The sequence below is a fragment of the Phasianus colchicus genome, chromosome 23 (genome assembly GCF_987193195.1).
Source record: "Phasianus colchicus chromosome 23, bPhaCol1.hap1.1, whole genome shotgun sequence".
In the NCBI taxonomy this organism is placed as follows: Eukaryota; Metazoa; Chordata; class Aves; order Galliformes; family Phasianidae; genus Phasianus; species Phasianus colchicus.
The window spans coordinates 418,062-439,416 of NC_143458.1; positions in this window are offsets into that span (position 1 = coordinate 418,062).

A 21,355-nucleotide genomic window follows, 5' to 3' on the forward strand; every position below is an offset into this window, starting at 1 on the left:
CTCACAGTCTTTGTACTTAATATAAAATCAGCTGTAACTTAATTCACAATGACATAAACAATGTGATAACACCATAGCTTATGCTTCCATTTAAAATTTATCATTTCTATTTTTGTAAAATAACATCAGTTCGTATAATCTGTGTACAATTCAGTCTGATTGCTTAGAATAACTTGTTACAAATGTTAAATAGCTGTCATGCTAATATATCATAAGACATGATGAATATGTAGTTTTTAGGAAGAGTGCCACAAGAGCTCAATCCATCTTTGAAGAGACACATTTTTTATAAGGAACCTATTTCATACTCATACATAAAGCACAGTTGTTTAGCTTTGTTTATCTTTGCAGAAGCTTGCTTATGAATATAAATAACACATTTTATAGAAGAGAGAAAGAAAGGTAGAAAGAAAGTAGCAGTAGCACATCCTTCTTTTCATAAATTCTCTTAGAAAGTTAACTGAGTTTCACTGAAGGGAATGAATCAATGGTCCTTTATAAAGAAAAAATCAATTAGAAAGTCATTACATAGACGTTAGCATTCAAAAAATAAAATTATATATTAAAGCCAATTAGACTGTATGTCAGAACTACGGTGAATTGCACTTGCATTGATGTATGCAAAATCATTAACAACCTCCATGTCCAAGAAATGTAGAGAGTGAAAAAGAACATGTTTATAGACAACTGAATTTTCTTTTGCAAGCTATCTCAAGCAGCAGATGACTTCTCTGGGCTTTTTAAGAGGTTTACTTTGTCTATCTCAAGTGTTACTGTTGTTACTGAAATTAGAACACTTGAGGCAACACATAAGACAACAGCCACTCCTGTGGCATCCAGGAGGGCTATAGGAAGAACAGGAATCTCAGTAGAGTCTTTCTCCCAATAGCTTGCTGTAGTCCTGGTGTGATTTGTGTTTAATGCCACACTGGAGAGGCAGATGGTGTTAAACATTGAGAAGGAGCACTACTGAGCATCTCACAGAAGAGCTGAAGTCCCCTCCTGTGGATGCAATGGGACAGTCAATCTTATTTATTTCCTTAATGACAGCAAATAGGCTAGCTAACTTTTCGTGTTTGGGTCTGCATCACAGAAGATTAATGTATCTCTCCCTGATGGGTTTGTTCTGAGCAATCAGAAGCAGAAGAAATCTCTCCCTGTAAGTCAGATGCTGTAGCTTGCAAAATTAAACATTCCGATACAGGTTGTCACATCATACAACCACTGCAAGGGATGGGGCATTTCAACTGTATCACAGTTTCAGGATTTTTGTAATTGGTATTTCACATCTTAACATCAAGTAGTGCACTGGGAGTTAAAGAGTTAATGCTCCAGTTCTGTCGATTGTTGATATTTCTAGGTATGGCTGTCTCAGAAGACAACTATATAGCCCAGAGGACTTTACGCTTTTATTTTCTGTTTGGATGGGGAAACAAAACTGTTTGCAAATCATGAGACATCTCCTTTTTCCTTTCCGCTCATCTCTACAGCGTGTGTGCTCCCTAGCCATCTCACCTTCAGCGTTAGAGTAAGGCCTTTGTTTTTTGGACACTCTCATTTTATTTGATTTCTTAGCTTCCATTTCAATTATATTATATTATATTGTGTTATCTTGCATTTCAATATCTCATTTAGTAAATCAACTTTTCTCCTCACATCATTGTTGTTTCATTTTTAGGCCCATCTCTCTACCCTTTCCCCTCTCTACCCCTTTTCCCCTTCCCCCTTTCCCAAGGTGTGGGTCTGTGGGTCCCCCTGACCCATTAGTCATGGAACCAGGCTGAACTGGCCTGTAAACCATTGACATACTGCATCTACCATTAGAGGTTCAATCCTAAACACAGTAGATAGAGAGAAAAGGAGACACAGAAGTCTGAATTCATTACATATGTTTCTGAACACATATTCAACATAATACACATTTTAGTTAGATATAACTGAAATGCAAATGGCATGCATTTCATTTCAGAAATGAGATGCATTTCTGAGCTGAGGTAAAAACTATGTTTAGTTAGAAAAGCTGAATTAGGGTACTTAGTGCCAGAGATGCTTAAGTAACAAAGACATCCCTATAGCTCTGTAGATGTGAAGGAGGTATGAGATGAGACAACAACTGCTGGACAGACAAAATGCCTGAGTGTGCCTCAGCTGGTGAAAGATACCTAAATTCAGAAACATAATTTGTCCTAGGTTCCTAAAACACTTCAGTATGAGATGTATACTGTCCTAACGCTATCCATTTATCTTCTAGCAATATGTACTTAGATTAGACAAGTTTGTATAAAAGTCTAATCAAATGTTCTGATAATGGTTATTTTTATATTTGAATTCAGGTATAATGGACCATAGGGTCATAAAGAGTAGATGGTGCATATACAAATTCATATCCACTTCATAATTTATAACAATTAGTAATTTGGATGACAGAATACTAGTTCTTGGGAACAAACATACCAAAAACTACACCCATTTGGTCTAGAATAGCAAACAATCACCAAAGTCAAATAACACAACTCAAAACACTTAGTACTCCACTAATAATTTCAAAATTTAGCACAAAGGACATTATTTTAAAGACTTAATCTGGATATATGAACAATAAACAGAAAAATAGAAGAAAAAAAAAAACATGAAAGAAATGAAAGCAAATAATAAAGAAAGATTGTTAAAGAAAAAATGGTTATGACTGCTACTGGAGTACTGTGTTCAGGGAATCCAGAACAACCACATATTATATTCTTATTGTCCCTCATTTAATCGTTGCTAGCAAAACCTATGCTTTAAATAAAATGCTTTTATACTAACTTTTCATACATTAAATTTGATTTCTAAATCAAAATATACCTAAGTCAGGTTTCAGTGTAAGATATTTATAAAGTAGCCAGTATTAAATAAATTGTTTGAATATTTATTTTACAACTTGAAGGTCTATTTTGCAACGGTAGCTCATTTTCTTTGGCTCTACTTCAAAAAAAAAAAAAAAAAAAAATCCTTTTGTGTCTCACATGTCTTAAATCATCTTAAGATGTCTTAAGACATCTTAAGTCACTGCATGTGTTTAGGAGCTGGTTGATCACATCTGAGAAGTGCTTGTAAAAGGAAGCAACTTTGTAGTATCTTTTATTCCAACAAGTTAATCAGTAAATCCTCTCTGCTTTCATTGCGCATCATCTGTAAACTGAAAAGCTGAAGGCTGACTTGCATATTTGCTAATGCACTAATGCAGTAAATGATAAGAATATGTAAGTGGTTGATTCTAATCACAGCCCTGTAAAGCTATATTGCAGAAAGCAGAATTAAATCCATAGGGCTACCCTGGACATCTGTTGTGTGGAGCTCTGACTTTGCAATTCCTATTGACAGCTACATCAAACATCCGAGTGCTTGAAATATTTGAGTGAGTGACCAGAACTCTTTAGGCTCAAATGAGATGCTGCATTACTTCATTAATAATCAGAGGAATGTTCATCAGTTCAGACATCTACAAGTTAGACTCTATATTTCTATCTAAACTCTGAATTTTAAATAGACATGTTTTCTTAGAATGTAAGAATATTTTACCATTGTGTGCATTGACACAGCTAATCATAGCTGCTAATCATAAATGAGCAGATTTGTAGAAAGATTCAAGCATTAAGCGTTATCTGGAGTATTATGTTCAGGTCTGGGGCCCCCAGTACAAGAAGGAAAGGGAGTTGTTAAGGTCCAGAGGAGAGCCACAGAGATGATAGAGGGATGGAGCACCTCCCCTACAAAGACAGGCTAAGGGACATGGACTTGTTCAGCCTGGTTAAAAGAAGGCTACGGGGTGACCTCTTGGCAGCATGTGACATGGAGTATGGAGAGATCAACTTTTCACAGTCTCAGCAAAGATATATTATGCTTCAAATTATGATAGATTCAAAGAAAAACAGAGATTATGCACGGAAAAGGGATGACAATCTGTTAAGCTTATTACTAAAATGCTATCAATACTGAAGGCTTTTGTGGGGTTAAGAATGTAAACTGGGAAATAATATGTAAGAGCCATTTAAAGTTCAATAAATATGCAGTAGAACCACATGACTCAGGAAGTTTTTGAGCCAAAACTAATTCAAAAGTAGAAGAACACTGTCTGGAAGCAACATACCTATTTTTATTTTTTTTATATATTCACTTCTTACCAGATCCCAAAGAGATGGCCTTTTCTTACATTTATATATATATATAAAAAATAAAAATATAGCCTTTTCCCTCTCAAGCATCTGTTTTCTCACCAATACCTGGCATTTTCTCCCAGAAATACCAGCTTTCTCACGGATACATGACCTTCTCCCCCCCACATCAGACATTTTCTCCCAGAAATATGTCATTTGAGCACAGAGATCAAGTCTCCCCGAAAAAGCACTTTTTCGGAGAAATACCTGACATTTTCTCTCCAAAATACTACTTGACACTCCTCCAGTGGACACTTTCTCCCGTGTTTACCATATTTTCTCCCCGAGACCACTTGGCACACCAAAAATACCGCAGTTGCTCTCCTCTACAAGACAGTCTTTCCCACCGTTTCCCACGTTTCTCCCTCATTTATCTCATTTGCTCCCTGAAGTTCCAGCTTTCTCCTCATTCGATGACATTTTCTCCCAGAAATTCCCGTTTTTCACCCAGAGGATGGCATCTTCTTCCAAAAAGAACACCTTAGCTCCCAGAAATACCAGCTTTCTCCAATCCAATGAGATTAGCTCCCAGAAATACTGCTTTTTGCCCAAACACATGATCTATTCCACCACAACTATCATGTTTTAATCCTCAAGAATACATTTTCTACCAGACCTATGTCATTTCCCCCCACAAATACCACCCTTCTCCCAAATACGTGGCATTTTCTCCCACAAGTACTACTCGGCCATCCAAAAGAGGACATTTCCTCCCCAAAGAAGGAGACTTGCTCCCTGAAAAAACAGCCTTCTCCCCAAACAGATGAAGTTTTCTACCTTAAATACAGCTTTTCTTAGATATGCTTCACGCTTCATCCACAAAATACTATATGACAATGCCAAAGGTGACTTTTTCCAACAAAAATACGATCTTGTCTCCCACAAATATCACCATTCTCCCAAACAGATGACATTTTCTACCACAAGTACTACTTCACACTCCACAGGATGAGACTTACCATCATACTTTTCTAGACTTCATATCACAGTTTCCTCCCAAATTAGATTTCCTTCCAGACATACCAGCATTCCCCGAAACAGAAGACATTTTCCCCCGGAAATACCATCTTTTCTCCCAGAAATGCCAGCTTTCTTACAAATACTTCACATTTCCTCCCATTTACACTACTTCACACTCCTAACAATCCTACGGCCGTTTCATCTCCCAAATGTGTTTCTGCCAGAAATACCAGTTGTCTCTTAAATATATGAAGCTTTCTTCTTATACAATCCTCAAGATGACATTTTCTCCAAACAGAGGACATTTTCTCTCAGAAATACCAGGACTCGTATGAATATTTCAATTTCCTCCCGAATATACAACATTACACTCCTCAAGAGGACAGTTTCTTCCAGAAATGTGGCATTTTATCACACCTAGACCATTTTCATCCCCAATAGAACTCATTTTCCCCCACACATACCACTACTCCAAGAAATAGCTCCCATTCTCTACCAAAAATGCTGCTTTACTCTCCTCAAGATCACACTTACCCCCATCAAGATGGCAGTGTCACAGAAATACCAGCTTCTGCCCCCCAAAATAGGACATTTTCTCCACAAAACAAGACATTTTCTCCCAGAAATACCACTTCTTTTAGAAATACCTCCCATTTCATCCCAGGAAAACTACTTGACACTCCTCAAGATCACACTTACTCCCATCACAATGGCCTTTTCTCCCACATACACCAGGTTTCTCCGAAATACACCACATTTACTCCTACATAGACCAGGTTTCTCCCAAAGATGGCATACATTCACCCAGAAATTCCTGCCTATTCTTCAAAATACGGCCTTTTTCCCCAGAAAAACCAGCTTTCTGACAAACACATGCCATTTTCCAACCAAGTCTGCTACTATCTCCCAGAAACAGCCGGTTTCCGAGAAATACCTGACGTTTGCTCTCCCAAATACTACTTGACACTCCTCCAGAGGACATTGTCTCCCCTATTTACCGCGTTTTCTCCTCAAGAGACCACTTGGCACACCAAAAAGACCACCGTTGCTCTCCAATACAAGACATTCTTTCCCACCGGTTCCCACTTTTCTCCCCCAGCTATGTCATTTCCTCCCAGAAATGCCACTTTTCCCTTGGAAATTTCACCTTCTCTTCCAAAAAGAGGAGATTTGCTCCCAGAAATACCCCTTCTCTTACAACTGCCACACGCTTTCTCCCCAAAAAGACTCCATGACAATGCCAAATGGGACACTTGCAGCCAAGAAGAGGACACCTTCTCTCAGAAAGACCACTTTTCTCCCCAAGAGAGGAGATTTTCTCCCAATTGGATGACATTTGCTGTAAGAAAGACCTGTTTTCTTCCCTCAAGAGGACATTGTCTTTCCCACTGAGGACATTTTCTCCCAGAAGTGCCGCTACTCTGTGAAACACCTCTGTTTCTTCCCAAATCTACTCCATGACACGCCTCAGGATGACACTTACTCCCCGATTTGGGGCATTTTCTCCCAGAAATACCACTTCTCTCCCAAAGGGATGGCCTTTTCCCTCTCTAGCATCTGTTTCCTCACCAATACCTGGCATTTTCTCCGAGAAACACCAGCTTTCTCACACATACGTGACCTTCTCCCCCCCACATCAGATGTTCTCTCCCAGAAATATGGCATTTGATCACAGGTATAAGAATGAGAGAAGCGTAGTGGAGAATGCATGGACATAAGGAGAAGTCAGAACCGCTCCTATGCGATGTTCGCAGAAGAAGCCGCTTCTTGATGAAAAGCATCCGGCTGAAGTCGGACCTTTCTCGGCATGCGAGAGAGACGAGACCGCTGCTGAAGGCAGAAAGCGGCATTCGGGGAGAACCGCGATTTCCTGGCCAGCAACTGCAAAATCTCCGAAGCGGTTAACAGAGAGTGGCGCTGTCGACCCACGAGAGGGAATTAGCGAAATTGCGATGCCGAGAACGTGCGAATTCAGCAGTATGCATTGCCTGAAAACAGGGGGTTTTTTCTCCGCAGGAAAGAATTCACAGCTCTCCACTTTCTGTAACGTCCTCCCTGAAAGCACAACGTGTGTCGCTCCTGGAACTTCTAACTCTCTTATTAGAGGGGCTTTTCCCTACTACTCTGTTCGTCACAGAATGCTGAAGTGTAGCATCGGATAAACACACCAAAACGAAATGTCGCTTGGAATAAGAGGAAAGGCATAAGAATGAGAGAGAAGCGTAGTGCAGAATGCATGGACACAAGGAGAAGACAGAACCGCTCCTTTGCGATGTGCGCAGAAGAAGCCTCTCGTCCGAGAAAAGCATCCAGCTGAAGTCGCGCTTTCTCGGCATGCGAGATAGACGAGACCGCTGCTGAAGGCAGAAAGCTGCATTCGGGGAGAACCGCGATTTCTCGGCCAGCAACTGCAAACTCTCCGTAGTGGTTCAGCGACAGTGCTGCTTTCGACCCACGAGAGCTAAATAGCGAAATTGCTATGCAGAGAACGTGCGATTTCAGATTACTGCATTTCCTGAAAACAGGGTTTTTTTTCTCCGGAGGAAAGAATCCACATTTCTCCACTTTCTCTAACGTCCTCTCTGAAAGCACACTGTGTTTCTCTCTTGGAACTTCTAGCTGCCTGTTTGGAGGGGCTTTTCCCTTCTACTCTGTCCGTCACAGAAAGCTGAAGTGTAGCATCGGCTAAACACACCAAAACGAAATGTCGCTAGGAATCAAGGGTTAAGAATGAGAGAGAAGCGTAGTGCAGAATGCATGGACACAAGGAGAAGTCAGAACCGCTCCTATGCGATGTTCGCAGAAGAAGCCGCTTCTTGATGAAAAGCATCCTGCTGAAGTCGCCCTTTCTCGGCATGCGAGAGAGACGAGACCGCTGCTGAAGGCAGAAAGCGGCATTCGGGGAGAACCGCGATTTCCCGGCCAGCAACTGCAAAATCTCCGAAGCGGTTAACAGAGAGTGGCGCTGTCGACCCACGAGAGCGAATTAGCGAAATTGCGATGCCGAGAACGTGCGAATTCAGCAGTATGCATTGCCTGAAAACAGGGGGTTTTTTCTCCGCAGGAAAGAATTCACAGCTCTCCACTTTCTGTAACGTCCTCTCTGAAAGCACAACGTGTGTCGCTCCTGGAACTTCTAGCTCTCTTATTAGAGGGGCTCTTCCCTACTACTCTGTTCGTCACAGAATGCTGAAGTGTAGCATCGGCTAAACACACCAAAACGAAATGTCGCTAGGAATCAAGGGTTAAGAATGAGAGAGAAGCGTAGTGCAGAATGCATGGACACAAGGAGAAGTCAGAACCGCTCCCTTGCGATGTTCGCAGAAGAAGCCGCTTCTTGATGAAAAGCATCCTGCTGAAGTCGCCCTTTCTCGGCATGCGAGAGAGACGAGACCGCTGCTGAAGGCAGAAAGCGGCATTCGGGGAGAACCGCGATTTCCCGGCCAGCAACTGCAAAATCTCCGAAGCGGTTAACAGAGAGTGGCGCTGTCGACCCACGAGAGCGAATTAGCGAAATTGCGATGCCGAGAACGTGCGAATTCAGCAGTATGCATTGCCTGAAAACAGGGGGTTTTTTCTCCGCAGGAAAGAATTCACAGCTCTCCACTTTCTGTAACGTCCTCTCTGAAAGCACAACGTGTGTCGCTCCTGGAACTTCTAGCTCTCTTATTAGAGGGGCTCTTCCCTACTACTCTGTTCGTCACAGAATGCTGAAGTGTAGCATCGGCTAAACACACCAAAACGAAATGTCGCTAGGAATCAAGGGTTAAGAATGAGAGAGAAGCGTAGTGCAGAATGCATGGACACAAGGAGAAGTCAGAACCGCTCCTATGCGATGTTCGCAGAAGAAGCCGCTTCTTGATGAAAAGCATCCTGCTGAAGTCGCCCTTTCTCGGCATGCGAGAGAGACGAGACCGCTGCTGAAGGCAGAAAGCGGCATTCGGGGAGAACCGCGATTTCCCGGCCAGCAACTGCAAAATCTCCGAAGCGGTTAACAGAGAGTGGCGCTGTCGACCCACGAGAGCGAATTAGCGAAATTGCGATGCCGAGAACGTGCGAATTCAGCAGTATGCATTGCCTGAAAACAGGGGGTTTTTTCTCCGCAGGAAAGAATTCACAGCTCTCCACTTTCTGTAACGTCCTCTCTGAAAGCACAACGTGTGTCGCTCCTGGAACTTCTAGCTCTCTTATTAGAGGGGCTTTTCCCTTCTACTCTGTCCGTCACAGAAAGCTGAAGTGTAGCATCGGCTAAACACACCAAAACGAAATGTCGCTAGGAATCAAGGGTTAAGAATGAGAGAGAAGCGTAGTGCAGAATGCATGGACACAAGGAGAAGTCAGAACCGCTCCTATGCGATGTTCGCAGAAGAAGCCGCTTCTTGATGAAAAGCATCCTGCTGAAGTCGCCCTTTCTCGGCATGCGAGAGAGACGAGACCGCTGCTGAAGGCAGAAAGCGGCATTCGGGGAGAACCGCGATTTCCCGGCCAGCAACTGCAAAATCTCCGAAGCGGTTAACAGAGAGTGGCGCTGTCGACCCACGAGAGCGAATTAGCGAAATTGCGATGCCGAGAACGTGCGAATTCAGCAGTATGCATTGCCTGAAAACAGGGGGTTTTTTCTCCGCAGGAAAGAATTCACAGCTCTCCACTTTCTGTAACGTCCTCCCTGAAAGCACAACGTGTGTCGCTCCTGGAACTTCTAGCTCTCTTATTAGAGGGGCTTTTCCCTACTACTCTGTTCGTCACAGAATGCTGAAGTGTAGCATCGGATAAACACACCAAAACGAAATGTCGCTTGGAATAAGAGGAAAGGCATAAGAATGAGAGAGAAGCGTAGTGCAGAATGCATGGACACAAGGAGAAGACAGAACCGCTCCTTTGCGATGTGCGCAGAAGAAGCCTCTCGTCCGAGAAAAGCATCCAGCTGAAGTCGCGCTTTCTCGGCATGCGAGATAGACGAGACCGCTGCTGAAGGCAGAAAGCTGCATTCGGGGAGAACCGCGATTTCTCGGCCAGCAACTGCAAACTCTCCGTAGTGGTTCAGCGACAGTGCTGCTTTCGACCCACGAGAGCGAAATAGCGAAATTGCTATGCAGAGAACGTGCGATTTCAGAATACTGCATTTCCTGAAAACAGGGTTTTTTTTCTTTCTGTAACGTCCTCTCTGAAAGCACATCATGGTATTCGGGGAGAAAAGCGATTTAACGGGCAGCAACTGCAAACTCTCCGTAGAGATAATGTCATTGGATTTGAGAAATGTGGTATTTCGGGGAGATAATGTCCTAATTTGGGGAGAAGATGCCGTTCTGTGAGGGGGAAGCATGCATTTCTGAGAGAAAATCTCCTATTTAGGGTGAAAATGTCATCTTGCTAACGAACTTCATGGAGAAATTATGAGGTATTTTTATGAAACCTGGTATTCCCTGGAAAGAGTATATCTGTGATCAAATGCCATATTTCTGGGAGAGAACATCTGATGTGGGGGGGAGAAGGTCACGTATGTGTGAGAAAGCTGGTGTTTCTCGGAGAAAATGCCAGGTATTGGTGAGGAAACAGATGCTAGAGAGGGAAAAGGCCATCCCTTTGGGAGAGAAGTGGTATTTCTGGGAGAAAATGCCCCAAATCGGGGAGTAAGTGTCATCCTGAGGCGTGTCATGGAGTAGATTTGGGAAGAAACAGAGGTGTTTCACAGAGTAGCGGCACTTCTGGGAGAAAATGTCCTCAGTGGGAAAGACAATGTCCTCTTGAGGGAAGAAAACAGGTCTTTCTTACAGCAAATGTCATCCAATTGGGAGAAAATCTCCTCTCTTGGGGAGAAAAGTGGTCTTTCTGAGAGAAGGTGTCCTCTTCTTGGCTGCAAGTGTCCCATTTGGCATTGTCATGGAGTCTTTTTGGGGAGAAAGCGTGTGGCAGTTGTAAGAGAAGGGGTATTTCTGGGAGCAAATCTCCTCTTTTTGGAAGAGAAGGTGAAATTTCCAAGGGAAAAGTGGCATTTCTGGGAGGAAATGACATAGCTGGGGGAGAAAAGTGGGAACCGGTGGGAAAGAATGTCTTGTATTGGAGAGCAACGGTGGTCTTTTTGGTGTGCCAAGTGGTCTCTTGAGGAGAAAACGCGGTAAATAGGGGAGACAATGTCCTCTGGAGGAGTGTCAAGTAGTATTTGGGAGAGCAAACGTCAGGTATTTCTCGGAAACCGGCTGTTTCTGGGAGATAGTAGCAGACTTGGTTGGAAAATGGCATGTGTTTGTCAGAAAGCTGGTTTTTCTGGGGAAAAAGGCCGTATTTTGAAGAATAGGCAGGAATTTCTGGGTGAATGTATGCCATCTTTGGGAGAAACCTGGTCTATGTAGGAGTAAATGTGGTGTATTTCGGAGAAACCTGGTGTATGTGGGAGAAAAGGCCATTGTGATGGGAGTAAGTGTGATCTTGAGGAGTGTCAAGTAGTTTTCCTGGGATGAAATGGGAGGTATTTCTAAAAGAAGTGGTATTTCTGGGAGAAAATGTCTTGTTTTGTGGAGAAAATGTCCTATTTTGGGGGGCAGAAGCTGGTATTTCTGTGACACTGCCATCTTGATGGGGGTAAGTGTGATCTTGAGGAGAGTAAAGCAGCATTTTTGGTAGAGAATGGGAGCTATTTCTTGGAGTAGTGGTATGTGTGGGGGAAAATGAGTTCTATTGGGGATGAAAATGGTCTAGGTGTGATAAAATGCCACATTTCTGGAAGAAACTGTCCTCTTGAGGAGTGTAATGTTGTATATTCGGGAGGAAATTGAAATATTCATACGAGTCCTGGTATTTCTGAGAGAAAATGTCCTCTGTTTGGAGAAAATGTCATCTTGAGGATTGTATAAGAAGAAAGCTTCATATATTTAAGAGACAACTGGTATTTCTGGCAGAAACACATTTGGGAGATGAAACGGCCGTAGGATTGTTAGGAGTGTGAAGTAGTGTAAATGGGAGGAAATGTGAAGTATTTGTAAGAAAGCTGGCATTTCTGGGAGAAAAGATGGTATTTCCGGGGGAAAATGTCCTCTGTTTCGGGGAATGCTGGTATGTCTGGAAGGAAATCTAATTTGGGAGGAAACTGTGATATGAAGTCTAGAAAAGTATGATGGTAAGTCTCATCCTGTGGAGTGTGAAGTAGTACTTGTGGTAGAAAATGTCATCTGTTTGGGAGAATGGTGATATTTGTGGGAGACAAGATCGTATTTTTGTTGGAAAAAGTCACCTTTGGCATTGTCATATAGTATTTTGTGGATGAAGCGTGAAGCATATCTAAGAAAAGCTGTATTTAAGGTAGAAAACTTCATCTGTTTGGGGAGAAGGCTGTTTTTTCAGGGAGCAAGTCTCCTTCTTTGGGGAGGAAATGTCCTCTTTTGGATGGCCGAGTAGTACTTGTGGGAGGAAATGCCACGTATTTGGGAGAAGGGTGGTATTTGTGGGGGGAAATGGCATAGGTCTGGTAGAAAATGTATTCTTGAGGATTAAAACATGATAGTTGTGGTGGAATAGATCATGTGTTTGGGCAAAAAGCAGTATTTCTGGGAGCTAATCTCATTGGATTGGAGAAAGCTGGTATTTCTGGGAGCTAAGGTGTTCTTTTTGGAAGAAGATGCCATCCTCTGGGTGAAAAACGGGAATTTCTGGGAGAAAATGTCATCGAATGAGGAGAAAGCTGGAACTTCAGGGAGCAAATGAGATAAATGAGGGAGAAACGTGGGAAACGGTGGGAAAGACTGTCTTGTAGAGGAGAGCAACTGCGGTATTTTTGGTGTGCCAAGTGGTCTCGGGGAGAAAATATGGTAAACACGGGAGAAAGTGTCCACTGGAGGAGTGTCAAGTAGTATTTTGGAGAGAAAATGTCAGGTATTTCTCCGAAAAAGTGCTTTTTCGGGGAGACTTGATCTCTGTGCTCAAATGACATATTTCTGGGAGAAAATGTCTGATGTGGGGGGGAGAAGGTCATGTATCCGTGAGAAAGCTGGTATTTCTGGGAGAAAATGCCAGGTATTGGTGAGAAAACAGATGCTTGAGAGGGAAAAGGCTATATTTTTATTTTTTATATATATATATAAATGTAAGAAAAGGCCATCTCTTTGGGATCTGGTAAGAAGTGAATATATAAAAAAAATAAAAATAGGTATGTTGCTTCCAGACAGTGTTCTTCTACTTTTGAATTAGTTTTGGCTCAAAAACTTCCTGAGTCATGTGGTTCTACTGCATATTTATTGAACTTTAAATGGCTCTTACATATTATTTCCCAGTTTACATTCTTAACCCCACAAAAGCCTTCAGTATTGATAGCATTTTAGTAATAAGCTTAACAGATTGTCATCCCTTTTCCGTGCATAATCTCTGTTTTTCTTTGAATCTATCATAATTTGAAGCATAATATATCTTTGCTGAGACTGTGAAAAGTTGATCTCTCCATACTCCATGTCACATGCTGCCAAGAGGTCACCCCGTAGCCTTCTTTTAACCAGGCTGAACAAGTCCATGTCCCTTAGCCTGTCTTTGTAGGGGAGGTGCTCCATCCCTCTATCATCTCTGTGGCTCTCCTCTGGACCTTAACAACTCCCTTTCCTTCTTGTACTGGGGGCCCCAGACCTGAACATAATACTCCAGATAACGCTTAATGCTTGAATCTTTCTACAAATCTGCTCATTTATGATTAGCTGCTATGATTAGCTGTGTCAATGCACACAATGGTAAAATATTCTTACATTCTAAGAAAACATGTCTATTTAAAATTCAGAGTTTAGATAGAAATATAGAGTCTAACTTGTAGATGTCTGAACTGATGAACATTCCTCTGATTATTAATGAAGTAATGCAGCATCTCATTTGAGCCTAAAGAGTTCTGGTCACTCACTCAAATATTTCAAGCACTCGGATGTTTGATGTAGCTGTCAATAGGAATTGCAAAGTCAGAGCTCCACACAACAGATGTCCAGGGTAGCCCTATGGATTTAATTCTGCTTTCTGCAATATAGCTTCACAGGGCTGTGATTAGAATCAACCACTTACATATTCTTATCATTTACTGCATTAGTGCATTAGCAAATATGCAAGTCAGCCTTCAGCTTTTCAGTTTACAGATGATGCGCAATGAAAGCAGAGAGGATTTACTGATTAACTTGTTGGAATAAAAGATACTACAAAGTTGCTTCCTTTTACAAGCACTTCTCAGATGTGATCAACCAGCTCCTAAACACATGCAGTGACTTAAGATGTCTTAAGACATCTTAAGATGATTTAAGACATGTGAGACACAAAAGGATTTTTTTTTTTTTTTTTGAAGTAGAGCCAAAGAAAATGAGCTACCGTTGCAAAATAGACCTTCAAGTTGTAAAATAAATATTCAAACAATTTATTTAATACTGGCTACTTTATAAATATCTTACACTGAAACCTGACTTAGGTATATTTTGATTTAGAAATCAAATTTAATGTATGAAAAGTTAGTATAAAAGCATTTTATTTAAAGCATAGGTTTTGCTAGCAACGATTAAATGAGGGACAATAAGAATATAATATGTGGTTGTTCTGGATTCCCTGAACACAGTACTCCAGTAGCAGTCATAACCATTTTTTCTTTAACAATCTTTCTTTATTATTTGCTTTCATTTCTTTCATGTTTTTTTTTTTCTTCTATTTTTCTGTTTATTGTTCATATATCCAGATTAAGTCTTTAAAATAATGTCCTTTGTGCTAAATTTTGAAATTATTAGTGGAGTACTAAGTGTTTTGAGTTGTGTTATTTGACTTTGGTGATTGTTTGCTATTCTAGACCAAATGGGTGTAGTTTTTGGTATGTTTGTTCCCAAGAACTAGTATTCTGTCATCCAAATTACTAATTGTTATAAATTATGAAGTGGATATGAATTTGTATATGCACCATCTACTCTTTATGACCCTATGGTCCATTATACCTGAATTCAAATATAAAAATAACCATTATCAGAACATTTGATTAGACTTTTATACAAACTTGTCTAATCTAAGTACATATTGCTAGAAGATAAATGGATAGCGTTAGGACAGTATACATCTCATACTGAAGTGTTTTAGGAACCTAGGACAAATTATGTTTCTGAATTTAGGTATCTTTCACCAGCTGAGGCACACTCAGGCATTTTGTCTGTCCAGCAGTTGTTGTCTCATCTCATACCTCCTTCACATCTACAGAGCTATAGGGATGTCTTTGTTACTTAAGCATCTCTGGCACTAAGTACCCTAATTCAGCTTTTCTAACTAAACATAGTTTTTACCTCAGCTCAGAAATGCATCTCATTTCTGAAATGAAATGCATGCCATTTGCATTTCAGTTATATCTAACTAAAATGTGTATTATGTTGAATATGTGTTCAGAAACATATGTAATGAATTCAGACTTCTGTGTCTCCTTTTCTCTCTATCTACTGTGTTTAGGATTGAACCTCTAATGGTAGATGCAGTATGTCAATGGTTTACAGGCCAGTTCAGCCTGGTTCCATGACTAATGGGTCAGGGGGACCCACAGACCCACACCTTGGGAAAGGGGGAAGGGGAAAAGGGGTAGAGAGGGGAAAGGGTAGAGAGATGGGCCTAAAAATGAAACAACAATGATGTGAGGAGAAAAGTTGATTTACTAAATGAGATATTGAAATGCAAGATAACACAATATAATATAATATAATTGAAATGGAAGCTAAGAAATCAAATAAAATGAGAGTGTCCAAAAAACAAAGGCCTTACTCTAACGCTGAAGGTGAGATGGCTAGGGAGCACACACGCTGTAGAGATGAGCGGAAAGGAAAAAGGAGATGTCTCATGATTTGCAAACAGTTTTGTTTTCCCATCCAAACAGAAAATAAAAACGTAAAGTCCTCTGGGCTATATAGTTGTCTTCTGAGACAGCTATACCTAGAAATATCAACAATCGACAGAACTGGAGCATTAACTCTTTAACTCCCAGTGCACTACTTGATGTTAAGATGTGAAATACCAATTACAAAAATCCTGAAACTGTGATACAGTTGAAATGCCCCATCCCTTGCAGTGGTTGTATGATGTGACAACCTGTATCGGAATGTTTAATTTTGCAAGCTACAGCATCTGACTTACAGGGAGAGATTTCTTCTGCTTCTGATTGCTCAGAACAAACCCATCAGGGAGAGATACATTAATCTTCTGTGATGCAGACCCAAACACGAAAAGTTAGCTAGCCTATTTGCTGTCATTAAGGAAATAAATAAGATTGACTGTCCCATTGCATCCACAGGAGGGGACTTCAGCTCTTCTGTGAGATGCTCAGTAGTGCTCCTTCTCAATGTTTAACACCATCTGCCTCTCCAGTGTGGCATTAAACACAAATCACACCAGGACTACAGCAAGCTATTGGGAGAAAGACTCTACTGGGATTCCTGTTCTTCCTATAGCCCTCCTGGATGCCACAGGAGTGGCTGTTGTCTTATGTGTTGCCTCAAGTGTTCTAATTTCAGTAACAACAGTAACACTTGAGATAGACAAAGTAAACCTCTTAAAAAGCCCAGAGAAGTCATCTGCTGCTTGAGATAGCTTGCAAAAGAAAATTCAGTTGTCTATAAACATGTTCTTTTTCACTCTCTACATTTCTTGGACATGGAGGTTGTTAATGATTTTGCATACATCAATGCAAGTGCAATTCACCGTAGTTCTGACATACAGTCTAATTGGCTTTAATATATAATTTTATTTTTTGAATGCTAACGTCTATGTAATGACTTTCTAATTGATTTTTTCTTTATAAAGGACCATTGATTCATTCCCTTCAGTGAAACTCAGTTAACTTTCTAAGAGAATTTATGAAAAGAAGGATGTGCTACTGCTACTTTCTTTCTACCTTTCTTTCTCTCTTCTATAAAATGTGTTATTTATATTCATAAGCAAGCTTCTGCAAAGATAAACAAAGCTAAACAACTGTGCTTTATGTATGAGTATGAAATAGGTTCCTTATAAAAAATGTGTCTCTTCAAAGATGGATTGAGCTCTTGTGGCACTCTTCCTAAAAACTACATATTCATCATGTCTTATGATATATTAGCATGACAGCTATTTAACATTTGTAACAAGTTATTCTAAGCAATCAGACTGAATTGTACACAGATTATACGAACTGATGTTATTTTACAAAAATAGAAATGATAAATTTTAAATGGAAGCATAAGCTATGGTGTTATCACATTGTTTATGTCATTGTGAATTAAGTTACAGCTGATTTTATATTAAGTACAAAGACTGTGAGGAAGTTTTCTGTTATTGTACAATATACAATCCCAGCTAGATAATAATAAGTAATTAGACTGATAATTGGAAACAAAAACAGAATAGAAACCCACACTGTTATTTAAGTCTGATTTTTTACACCAGTGACAGAGGAAGAAGATCTAATTAAAAAATATGCCAGCACGTTTAAAACCAAACCTATACAGATATTGCGAATTAGATCACATTGTCATTTTGCAAGCTGTTCCAGACAAACCACCAGTTTGGCCTAATTACGTGATTACTTTGATGTTCTGCAAGTGTATCCGTTTCATCATAATTTGCCAGGAACTTGCAAAGGAGATGACATGCATAACATTGAACTATTCCTTAATACAAAGCAAAAGGCACAATGAGATCCAATTCCTAGAGGATCAAAACAGATATAGCCTAGGTGAAAATAAAGCCTATTTTAAAGAGTAAACATTATTAACTATTGGATGATCTTCTGTAGGGTGTTTGTCAATTCTGTCTTCCATTACTATAAGTTTTGAAATTAAGAGTGAATAACCTTCTAAATGTTTCACTATGACCCTGACTGAGAACTCATTAACTGAACTGTTTCATAGGAGTCTGTTCTGTGTCTACTAAACTTCTTACTAGATTATCATAATGCTCTCATTTGGACAGCGAGTCTCTCTTTTAATAAATAAATAAATAGTAATTATTTATATTTTATATTTTAAGAGAGATGTAAAAACAGTGCATCTATTGTTTTTATTTTTAAAGGATCAGTACAACAATTTGTACTGAGAACAGACTTCTGAGGGTATAATGGATATTATCTCCTTTTTACAGACAGAATGAGTTTCATAGACATTGAGTTGTTAGGTCTAAATTCCAACAGTATTCGAGCAACAAAATGAAAACTTCCAACCGCCATTCCTGGCTCCGGTGCTTGTACCATTGCATTACATGTATTTACAAAGTTTTATCAAACCGCTGTAAAGATGTTTCCTGCAGGTATTCTGAACATTTGTAAACATGGTTTCAAAGTACTCTCAAGCTCCATTTTAGTTTTTCTTACACTAATTCTAACAGAATGGATAAACTTCACTGAAAAATAGCAATGTATTAATAGTGCAGATCATATTACTAAGCTAGTTATAATATTAAGCTAGTTATAATAAGAATAGCTGTTCTTACTGGAAAAGGGAAATATTCATTTTATATATATGGAAAAATATACACAAGATTCACCATTTTTTACCAATCCTTTCCTGGGGAATTTGGGTCTTTGAATAGCAAGAAAACCACACTCCTCTGTGCTGTTATAGATCCTTTTAACTAGCAAGTAGGTGATGTAAAACAAACATTGGGCCTTTAACTTTGTATATTAAAATTTCCGTTGCCTGCTTCTACACCAGTAAGAAAACATGAAACCATTAATAGCAGAGATGCACTCTGTTGGTATCTAAATTTTCCTTTATTCAGTCCATAAAGACTATCATCTCAACTCATTGATACAACTAGCAGCCTGATACAAAGCAAAGCTAGACTCAAAATATCACCACTTCCTTTTTTAAAAAATCCTGACTGCCGAAATTAATAATAAGAAGAAAGACATACCAGAATCAGATAAATCAGATACCTCATGCTGCATAAATTAACAAATGACTTGTAAATAACTAGTTACCAATTGACTAAATGTTAAATATTCTAAGATTTGTAATACAGTGTAAAATTAAGTTTAGGAAAATTCTGTTGCAAATAAATAAACTTGAATCTTTTAGGAACTGTTTTCCATCTATTAGTTTTTTTTTTAAAAAAAAGAGAGAGCTGGAGTGGGGGAGAAGCTAGCAACAACATAACAACATAGTACAGTCATTTCTTAGATTTTAGGTGAGGGAATAATGTACGCCCTAGAAAAGCAAGTATACTTTTGAGTGAGTGTACCAAATTCAGGTGCTGAGGAAGCAGCAAGCACAGATTGCCACAGTGCTGTGAGAAGTGAGGTGTAGCTGCTTTGTGCCAGACACAGCTGTTTCAGCTGGCTCCACTGACCCCACCACAGGGTGCAGTCAGGCCCCTCAACCATGGGCAAGTGCCTTGGGATGAAGAAAGCTTGGAAATCCAAAATGCTGCCTGGCATTAAGAGGAAAAGAGTGAGAAACAATCCTGCAAGTAGCTCGGGGAGGAGGTGCATCCAGCAGAGTTCATTGTGCTGTTCTGGAGAGCCTGTGCTGGAGCAGGGAAAGGTGTGAGGAGGAAAGGTCAGCAGAGACGATCAGCTCTGAGACAGTTAGAAGGGTCAGAAATGGAGGGGTGGCGTAGGCCTGAAAAGCAGGCAGTAACATAGGCTCTATGCTCTCTGTGTTTGTTTCTCTCCATCTCATGTTATTTGTTTGGAAACAAATTACTTTTCCCCAAGCTAAATCCGTTTTGACCATGATCACAATCTGTAAGTAATCTCTATGCCATCAGGTTTTCACTTAATTTGGAAATTTAGGAAACTATGAGCTACAGTGTTATGACAGAATATATTCCCCACATAACCTGCAGTGCTTTAAATAAGCTAGTCTAAAAATTCTGCAAATTAAGTGAATAGTTCACTTAAAACATTTTAGTTTTAGTTAAAACATTTTTAAAAAGAGAATGTTGTTTTGTAATATCTTTTTTTTCCTCAGTTCTGTTTCTGTGCATCTAGATAGCCATGTTATCATTGTATGTATTTCCAAAACCTGAGACAAAGTTCTATTTGGCTTTTATTGATTATTTGAAATCAATTTTTAGGGATCAGATCCATCATATAAACTATATTTTAAATATTGATTATTTTAACTTTTGAAATGCAAAGCAAGAAAATGTAAAGCTTGAAGTGGCAAAAGAGAGAGGTTCTGTGGCTAAGACAAGTTTAGAAGTGAGGATGTCCAGACTCCACGCCCAGTGCTGAGGTTTTTTATTAACTAAATATTTGGCAAAAATTTGTATTCTAAATTTTTAAAGTGCCTAGTCTCACATCTCTTCAGTGTGCTCCCCTGCTTTAATCAGACTTTCCTCACCTACAAGTGGTATTGCTGATTAGTTCTCTCAAATTTTACATGTACATGTAAGTGGTTTTTCTTCATTTGAAAAGAAAGCACAATTCTCAGAATGTTTGGCTTTACATGAAATCATTGGATGGCCTTGCTAAATCTGAATAAATGCCATGGAGCAATAAATTTAATAAATAAATCACAAAAAATAAAAATAAAATAAAAATAAAAATATGTATTTGAAATGAATCTTCTACGGGTATCTCAACCAGAAAAGGTGAGTCCAAGAGGGTGTACCCCCCCGAAAGAGTGACACAGGCAAGATGGTAACAGCAGATAAGGAGAAGGCTGAGGTACTCAAAAAATTTTTACCTCAGCCTGTTCTGATGAGTGCACAGCACAGCACACAGCCCTCAAAATACTGGTTCACAGTGAGGGGATTGGAGAAGAAACATCCTTCCCACTGTAAACAAAGATCAGGTTCAGGATCACCTGAGGAATCTGAACATCCACAAGACTATGAGTCCTGATGAGATGCATCCCAGAGTCCTGACGGAATTGGCTGATGTAGTTGCCAAGCATCAAACATATTAGAAAAGCCATGACAGTCAACTGAATGCCCTGATGACTGGGAAAGATTTGGAAATGTTTCTGGAAAGGTTTCTAAAAATCTATATAAAATCAATTTCTGACTATTGCTTTTCTTCTTTATTTTATTTTATTTTATTTTATTTACTTATTTTTTATGGTGCTGAGTAGTGATATTTAGAGAAGGAAAAAAAATATATTATTAAACAAGTCAGGAATTAGCAGGTAAAGCTTAGCAAAAAAGAAGGAAAATTACTAGTGTTGCTATTTAATATTAATAAATGCCTAACTTTCTAGCTGTAGCTGCAGTACTCTCTGAACATGTCACAAGGGAAGAGAACAAATATAACT